The sequence below is a fragment of the Phalacrocorax aristotelis genome, chromosome 25 (assembly GCF_949628215.1).
Source record: "Phalacrocorax aristotelis chromosome 25, bGulAri2.1, whole genome shotgun sequence".
NCBI classification, from domain to species: Eukaryota; Metazoa; Chordata; class Aves; order Suliformes; family Phalacrocoracidae; genus Phalacrocorax; species Phalacrocorax aristotelis.
This window is the reverse complement of record NC_134300.1, coordinates 3,840,314-3,849,952: the sequence shown is the minus strand read 5'-3', so window position 1 is coordinate 3,849,952 and position 9,639 is coordinate 3,840,314.

Below are 9,639 nucleotides of genomic sequence, written 5' to 3'. Positions count from 1 at the left end.
CACGACAGCGAGGGAGGAAAGAAGAATAGGGGCAGGAAGCTGGACCGAGCGCGATGGAGAAAGACAAGATAAGCGACAAGAACAGGGCAGAAAGGGAAGAATGAAGCCACGGGGACAGGGAGCCGAGACAGCCAACGACAGAGGGAAGGGGCCGGGGAGGGAACACCACAAAACAAACCATGGGGCTACGTGGTTCAGAGCACGAGAAGGCAGAGAATTAAGAATTAGGGACAGGGAGCCAGAAAAACAACAACAAAACAACACCCAAAACAAAGGGAGATGGGGAGCAAAAGGAATCGCAATGCGTACAGAAAGAAGAGAGAAACAATTCTAAAACAGGGTCACGGGGAAGCCAGAGACAGCAAGATGGAGAAAGGACAAAAGCTACAGGCTACAGGGCAGAGAGGGAAGAATTAATGGATAGACACAGAGAGCTGGGCAGAAAGAGGTGGAGAAAGGCTGACGATCACACGGCCAACAGGGAAGAGAGAAGAGAGGGAGGAATTTTAAAAACAGGGGCAAGAAGCCAGAGAGAGGGAGAGAGAGGCAACACTAAAATGGGGACAAGCCACAGGGCGGCAAGGAGGGAACCGATGAATAAGAACAGGAGACCAAAGAGAACACAACGTAGAATGGAAAAAAGGAACAGCGGCCCAACAGGGAAGGAGGAATTAAAGATCAGGCACTGGGAGGCAGACAGAGACAAACGAAGAAACAAGTGGAAAAAAAAAAAAAAAAAACAAAAACACAACAACAGCAATGGGCTACAAAGACAGAGAGAGAGGGAAGAAATAAAACATAGCAGCAAGGAGCTGCACAGAGAGAGATGAGGACAAACAAATAGCACGGGTCTACGTGACAGAGAACGTGGAATTAGAACACAGAGAGAGGGAGCCGGACAGAGAGAGAGGCCGAGAGAAACATCTAGACAGGCTACAGCGGGCAGAGGCAGGAATTAAAACCTAGGGACAGGGAGCTGGACAGAGAGAGATGGAGGTCACAGGGAACAGCGGTGGCTGCAGGAAGAACAGGAATTCATGAATAGGGAAAGGGAGCTGGACAGAGAAGAACTCAGAAAGGCAAGAACAGTAGCAGGGTACAGAGCAGAGAAGACGAATTAAAAAGCACGGGGGGAGCGTTGAGGCAGACAGAGAGAGATTAAGAAAAAAGTCACGGGCTACGTGGCAAAGCAGGAGGAATTCAGAAACGAGGATGGGAACCAAGGGAGAGTGTGCTGGTGAAGGATAACGGGCATTAAAAGTGAGGGACGGGGAGCTGGGAAAAGCGAGGCAGAGAAAAACAGAATCACAGAGAGAATCACACAAAGCCAAAAAAGAAGAAACTGAACAACAGGAACAGGTGTAACCAAAGCGATGAAATCAACCAACCAGAGACGGTGTTCCATTACGGGAACATGGAGCGTACCAATCAGCGCACCTGTCGATCTGCATTTTAGTGCCTAGGCGATCGTTAATGTCAGCAGAACAACAGACAACATGCTTCTGTCAGAAAAGGATGACAAAACGCGGTTTCGCTTAGCGGACTGAGAAAACTAGCCAAGACTGCCAAGAGTAAGAGCCGAGAAGCTAAAAGGTAATTCCGGCAGGGGGAGATCGCGACCACCGACTCACAGACCACCACCGACCCAAGTAACACCACCTACTCAGAAGAGAACAACGGAAGAGGACAACCGAGCCTGCGCAGTGATTGACATACGGAACGAGCAAGTTTGTACCCATCGCTAGACAAGACAATAATGACTATGTATGAGTATGTAAAATTTTCATCTACAAATTGTACAGGAAAGGTGCGTGAGGTACGCACGCCAGGAGGAGCGATCCCCCGTGCATCCGGCGCCGTGAATATAGAATGCCTGCTCTTTAATACTAAATTGGTGTTGAGGAGTCGTTTCCGATTTTAACGCGTTTTTCGGTAACAGTTTTGGCACCCCAGGTGGGAACCTGCTTTTGAATCTCGACGGATCCGTGGGATCGTGGGACCTGCAGCCGGCCCCGAGGAATTCTCCGGGAGAGCTTCCGATCCCCGGGCCAGAGAATTCTGAGCAAGATCCCCTGGATTGAGGTAAACAAGGCGTTCTTTGAAGAAGAAACTTAGGTAGAATAATACGTGGGGTTAGTTTCCCACATAGGATAGGATAGCGGGTTTGAGTCCCACAGGCCTGCCCGTAAGGCGCGGCGAAAGCCACGCAGGGTCGGGGCCAAGAGGTGCCTCGGTTGGTAAGTCTCTGCTAGGCGAAAGCCTGTGGAGCGGGACCCGAGGGTAGGGGAGTCTTCAACAGGGGGTTGAAGTCTCCAGGGATATCTAGCAGGGGGCTACAGATCCCAGTGGCAGATTTCCAGTGAGACCTCTAACGGGGGTTGGAGTCCCTCTGACTAGTATTTGTGATAGTGCACTATCACAACTACTAGTCGACTGGGAGACGGGAGCATTACTGAGTAGGAAACCTATCCCACAGAGAACACCTTTGCGATGTATTTTGAAGCACTGGAAAGACGTCGGGGGCGGTGACCCACTAACTCGGAAACCATTAATTGAATATTGCAATCATTGGTGGCCAACGTATCAATTGGAAGGTGGGCACAAATGGCCAGAACATGAGACATTGCAATATCGTACCATCTTGCAATTAATGTTGTTTTGTAAAAAGGGAAGGCAAACGGGAAGAAGTGGCATATGTTGATTTGTTCTTTACACCGTGGAATCATCCCGAGCAGCAGAAACAGCGTGAGGTATGTCCACAAGATTCTACGGCAATGTTTCTGAAAAGAGGAAAACGTGGTGAGAACTTGAAAGAGTGTTGCTCTACTTGTGATACTGGATACTTCGCTTGATGAAACTGACAAGAAAATAGTATGGAATACAGCCAGAAGGCAGGTGCAGGGAGCACATGCTAACGGGAATTTACAGAGAACAATGAATAAGAATTTTCCATCTACAAATCCCGAGTGGGACCCTAATCAGCCAGGACCCAGGGGAATGTTGACTAGATGTCAGAGAGAGATTTTATTTGGAGTAAGACATGCAATGCCAAAAGCAATAAATTGGTCTAAATTTATGAAGTGAGACAAGAATTAAGTGAGTCCCCTTCAGCCTTTATGGAAAGACTGAAGGTGACTGCCAGAAAATATACTCATTTGAACCCAGAAAAACCAGAAAAAGCAATTCAGCTGGTCTCTATATTCATAAGACAATCAGCCCCAGATGGGGGCGGGGGGAGAGAAAACAACCTTCAGAAACTAGAACAACCTGAATCCAGAGATCTGGGTTAAATGCTTGAAGTAGCTCGGCATGAAGGAGACCAGGGGAATCAACCCTAGCTGAACACCTGGTTACACTGAAGCTACGGAATGAAGAAATAGAATTTTTGGTAGATACGGGAGCCACTTATTTGGTATTGAATACACGTGAAGAGAAATTTGATCATAAATCAGTAGATGTTGCTAGCGCAACAGGGCAAAGAAAAATTAGCCCCTCTCAGAGCCATTAAAGTTTAAATTGGAGAAGCAATGGGCAACTCACCAGTTTCTGCATATGCCTGAATGTCCACTGCCTCTGTTATGACGAGATCTATTAAGTCAATTAGATGCTCAAGTAACTTTTAAAGATGGAGAGATTAAATCACTAATACCAGAATCAAAAGCCACAGAGGCGAGAGCGTTTATGTTACAGGATTCCTCCAGGGAGGAACGGGTTCCCGAGGAAGTGGAAAACGTAGTAATTCCTTTGGTTTGAGCGAGCGGAGCTCCGGAGCGATCTAAGTGGGCAGAGCCGGTAAAAGTAACCTTAAAGCCTGGAGCCAAGCCCGTAAGACAAAAACAATACCCTATTAAGCGAGAGGCTCGAAAAGGATTACAGAAGTTAATTATAAAATTTTTCAGAATATGAGCTTTTAGTGGAATGTGAATCAGAATATAGTACTCCTGTGTCGCCAGTAAAGAAATCTAGAGGCAAAGAGTATTAGCTAGTTCACGATTTAAGGGCTATAAATCAGGTGGTCCAAGATATACATCTGGTAGTAGCTAATCCATACAGTTTACTGACCTCTTTTAAAGGAGGAGCATAAACGGTTTACTGTACTAGATTTGAAGGACGCCTTCTTTTGCATACCTCCAGGCATAAAAAGTCAAAGCCTATTTGCTTTGGAATGGGAAAGCCCCACCACAGAATGAAAGACACAGCTAACATGGACCGTACTTACACAAGGATTTAAAAATAGTCCTACGATACTTGAGACTCAGCTGGCAAAAAAAAATTAGAGATATAGAAAAAACAGAACCCAGGGAGAGGCATCTTGTTACAGAATGCAGGTGACATTCTGATAGCGGCACAAAGTAAAGAAAAATGTTTTGAAATTTTTAAATTTTCTGGGCCAAGGAAGATGCGGAGTTTCCAGAAACAAAACCCAAATAGGAAAAGAAGCAGCCATTTATTTAGGATTTGAAATATCTCAAAGACAAAGACAATTAGAAAGTGAAAAGAAAGAAACTATTTGTCAAATTCCCGAACCTAGCAGCCCGAAAGAACTGAGAGCTTTTCTGAAAACAATGAAATAGCATCAGCTCTGGATTCTGAACTATAGACTGTATGTAAAACCATTATTTGAGGCATTGAAAGACTCAAAAGGATAAATATTTAACCCGGACGCCCGGATGCCAAACGGCATTCAAAGAACTGAAAAGAGCCTCGATGATGGCCCCTGCATTAGGCCTACCTGATTTCGCTAAACCTTTTCAGTTGTTTGTCCACGAAAGACAACATTTAGCCCTTGGAGTGCTGACACAGCGACTGGGAACCTGGAAGAGACCTGTGGGCTACTTCTCCAAACAACTCGACCACGCGAGTAAAAGATGGCCTAGGTGTTTACGGGCAGTAGCAACAACAGCGCTGCCGATCCGGGAAGCCCCAAAGTTAACAATGGGACAGAACATGACAGTATATGTCCCGCACATAGCGGTGACTGTTTTAGAACAAAAGGGGGGGTCGTTGGCTATCCCTTAGCAGAATGTTGAAATATCAAGTTGTTCTGTTAGAACAAGACGATGTGGAATCGAAGACTACTGCTATACTGAATCCTGCTACGTTTTTAACAACAGAAAACCTTACGGACTATTTCGAACACGATCGCTTGCTAACTATTGAACAAGTCTATTCCAGCAGACCAGACCTGAGACACAAACCTCTGGGAAAATCCTGATCTGGAGTTGTTTACAGATGGAAGAAGCTCTGGGCGAGAAGAGAAGCGAATGGCTGGATATGCTGTCGTTATCGCCGCCAAGGGAACGGAGTCAGGGGTGCTGCCTGCAAACACCTCAGCACAGAAAGCAGCATTGGTAGCATTGAAGCGAGCTCTGCGAATGGCAGAAGGACAAAGGATAAATATCTAGACTGATTCCAAACGTGCATTTGGTGTGATCCACGATCATGGAGCTATTGGGAAGGAGAAAGGACTGCCATCAGCCCAAGAATCATCAATACAGCATAAAGAAGAAATTCTCCAACTTCCGGAAGACGTGCAGAAACCAAAAGAAGTGGCGGTAAAGCGTTGCAAAGCTCATCAATTTGGCCAGACGGCTGTAAACATAAGCAAACGACTGACCGATAAAGCTGCAAAGAGGACTGCAGAGCAAGGTATCCTTGCACTAGTACCAGTGAAACAGATCAGAATTCCAAAGTTGAAACCGAGATATAATAAATTGGATGAGCAATTAGCAGAACAATTGGAAGCATCACAAAACACAGAGAGATGGTAGGTAACACCAGAAAAACAAGTAATAACAACAACAACCCCACAAGTTATGACAGAACTTGCAAAAGAAAACCATGAGCAAACACATTAGGGTGTAGGCGCTACGGTTTTGAGTTTAAAAACATCTGTAGCGTGTGTAGGCATGACAAGAATAGTTAAACCCATAGTAGCTAAGTGTCCAATCTGTCCTAGAAATAATCCCCTGAACCAAAGGAAACAACCTTTAGGAGTAACAAAACAAAAAATTCTCCCGGAAATTATTAGCAAATTAAGTTCTCTGAGTTACCCAGACAAAATAGATATAGCAGTATTTGTCAGTGCTGATTGACAAATTTTCTAGATGGCCAGAAGCTTTCTCGTGCTGCACCGACAAAGCTAGAGTAGTAGTTAAAACGTTGCTGAAAGAAATAATACCAAGATTTAGAGTGCCAACGGGAATGTCCTCTGATAGAGCACCACATTTTTTTGCAGAGGTAGTTCAACAAATTAATAAAATTTTGGGTAGAAAATGGGACCTGCATACACCCTGGAGACCACAATCAAGTGAAAAATTTCAGAACATGAAGCAAACACTAAACTGACATAGTGGAATATTATTGATCTAGGATGGAAGTATTGAGAAAATTATTATTTCAGAACTTCCATACGGGGGAAATGTAACCAAAGTGATGAAATCAACCAACCAGAGACGGTGTTCCATTACGGGAACATGGAGTGTACAAATCAGCGCATCTGTCGATCTGCATTTTAGTCCCTAGGCGATCGTTAATGCGAACAGAACAAGAGACAACGTGCTTCTGTCAGAAAAGGATGACAAAACGCGGTTTCGCTTAGCGGACTGAGAAAACTAGCCAAGACTGCCAAGATTAAGAGCCAAGAAGGTAAAAGGTAATTCCGGCAGGGGGAGATTGCGACCACCGACTCACAGACCACCACCGACCCAAGTAACAGAAGAGAACAACGGAAGAGGACAACCGAGCCTGCGCAGCGATTTACATACGGAACGAGCAAGTTTGTACCGATCAGTAGACAGGACAATAATGAATATGTATGAATACGTAAAACATTGATCTACAAATTGTAAGGGAAAGGTGTGTGAGGTACGCACGCCAGGAGGAGCGATCCCCCGTGCATCCGGCGCCGCGAATAAAGAATGCCTGCTCTTTAATACTAAATTGGTGTTGAGGAGTCGTTTCCGATTTTAACGCGTTTTTCGGTAACACAGGGAGTCAGATCAAGAGGGCCAGAGAAAGACAAAACACCGACAGGCTACAGGACAGAGCAGGAGGAATAAAAAAAAAAAAAAAAACGGAGCCAGAGCCAGGCAGAGAGAGGCGGAGAAAGAAAAAGGAGCCACAGGCTACAGGACAGAGAGAGGGAGGACTGAAAAGACGGGGAGGCAGGGAGCCACTCAGAGCGAGATGGAGAAAGAAGGTGCGGGGGGGGCGCAAAAAAAAAAGTAAATTTTGCAGCAGGTAAGGAAAGAGAGGGGGCCGGGGGAGAGACAGGGAGGGCCCAGGACGCACAAGAGAGGCAACGGGGCCCCAGTGGCCCAGGACTCACCGCGACTCTCGCTCTCAGCGCTGCTGGCACAATTTAGCCGTTCAGATGCTTCTTTCCCCTCCTCTCCTCCCTGCCTCTTCTGCAGCTCCAGACTCTAGGCCGTCCTCCACCTGAAGAGAACACGTGGGTGTCTTACAGCTCTTACCAGATGAGGCTTCCTAGGCACGTAGCCTAGCTCGCCCGTGCTGGAGCTGGGGGCAGGCGCACGGGGCAAGGGGGGCCAGGGGAGGCTGAGGGGGAGCTCTGGTGAGCTGGGGAGTCGGCCATCTTCTGCACCCAGAAGGTGCAGGGGGAAAAGGTCGTCATCATCCTCCTCCTCCTTTCCCTCTTCCCTTCTATCAGCTCCCGGGTAACTCCTAGGGCTGCCCTCACCCGCTCGCCTTTAGCATACCAGAAGCCTGCCTCGGCGGGTCATTTGAAGCTTCCCATCCCACCAGCCCCAGTAGTACAGGCACACAAGGAGACACCCCTGCACCCACCAAAGGGGCTCACTCACCTCGCCGGCAGCCCTAGGCCTCACCCGACACAGGGAATCGTGTCCGACTCACCACCACGCTGCAGCAAGAGCAGAGGAGGCCTTTCCTTACCAGGAAGCAGCAACGAGCACGGCGGCATCACCTCGCAGGCACCGCAGCATCGCAGGGCTGTTACCTGCGGAGAGAGCAATGGGGATCACAGGGACGCCACCGCGCGTGCGCGGCTCCCGGGCTCAGTACCCAATTCTGGTCGCTGGGCAGCAGCATTATCTGAATTACTCTTCTCGATTAATACCATCCAGAAACCGTAACTTGGCTGCATCCACAGAGCTTCTATTCCTCTGCACCTTTCCCCCTCGCAGCCCCAGCAGCGCCGTTCATTGCCTCTGCACCAAACAGCAAAGTGTCTCGAGGGAGGAGAAGCAGCACAGCAAACCTGGGGAACAAGGTTGGGTTCCCACCCCCGCAGAATAAGCCCCAGGAACTGCTTGTAGGCATGTGGCATCAGGGTTGTGATCGGGTTTTGGTTTGGTTTTCTTTTTTTTTCCCCGCCTTCTTTACATAATGTAATAATTGGGGTTGCTTTTCCAAACTACTGAGTTCTGTGGGGATTTTTTTGTGCTTTTGCCCTACAAAAAATGGTCATTTTCACTTTCGGTTTTGTGCATGAGAATGGTTGGCGGGTGCTTTTAGGTTGTTGTTCCTTCCCCCCACCCCCTTTTTTTTCCTTTCCAGCCGCACAAATCCAGCTGGAGTTGGCTTTCCCAGAAGCCCCAAGTTGTTTTCTTTCCACCAGAATTCTTCCTGTATTTTCACCCCTCATTGCAGGCCCAGAGTCAAGGGGTTTGAGGTATTTTTGTGCCCAGGCAGCAGCTCCCAGGCTGCATAAGCAGCCCCACAGGGGGAAGTCCCCGTTTGAGGGAATCGGCCCCAAATTGGGATGGGAAAGTGAAGAGAAGGAGAAAAAACCCTGAATAACCTGAAAAAGAACACCTACTCCAGCCCACCAAGCACCGGTCACCTTGCCTGACTCACCTCCAGGGCCCACATCACGCTCGGCTCATCGCTTAGCACCCTCAGATCACAAAAAAAAAAAAAGAGTAAAACCCGTAATGGAGCCCTATAGCCATCAGTCACATCTTCCCTCCAGTACTACACACAGACTCACCTTCTTACAGCACTCCCCTGGGCTCTCCTCCGTTGCCCTGCACGACTCATCCATCTGCACCTGGAAAAACAGTGTTACTGAACAAGTCACCTGGAGGCACAGCAACAGCTTAACCATTCCACAGCTCCTGTGCCCACGTAGGAATACCATCTAGAGCCCAACTACAGCCTGCCGTTAAAGGAAATGCATTAAATCAAACGTTAAGCCCTCGCACATACAAGCCGGAACAGCAAAAACACGGCACGCTCGCGCACCCAGGGCGCAGCCCGACGGAGGTCCACGCGCACCTCGCCGGTTTGATGCGGAGCCACCCAGCATCCCTGCGAGCACAGCTGCAGGCGCAACAGCAGTTTCACCTACACCCATCTCGGCGCGCAGCGCTTCTGAAGCTTTAAGCTGAAAGCCCTACCTTGACGCTTGGCCACACTAGAAGCGAGCCGTAGCTAGAACTCCACAGAAACACAGCAACACAAATTGCGGACCCACAGCGGCGACAGCCTTGCAACTACTTAGACCAGGAACAACAGAGGAAAGTAAAACGGCTTCATCACCCGCACAGGAAAAGCGGCAGACGGAGGCAAAGGGTCAGCATTCATAGCCCTTACAGAACACAGGCGTTCTCTCTCCTTCCATTCCTAAACCCATCCCTTAGGTCTAAATATCGC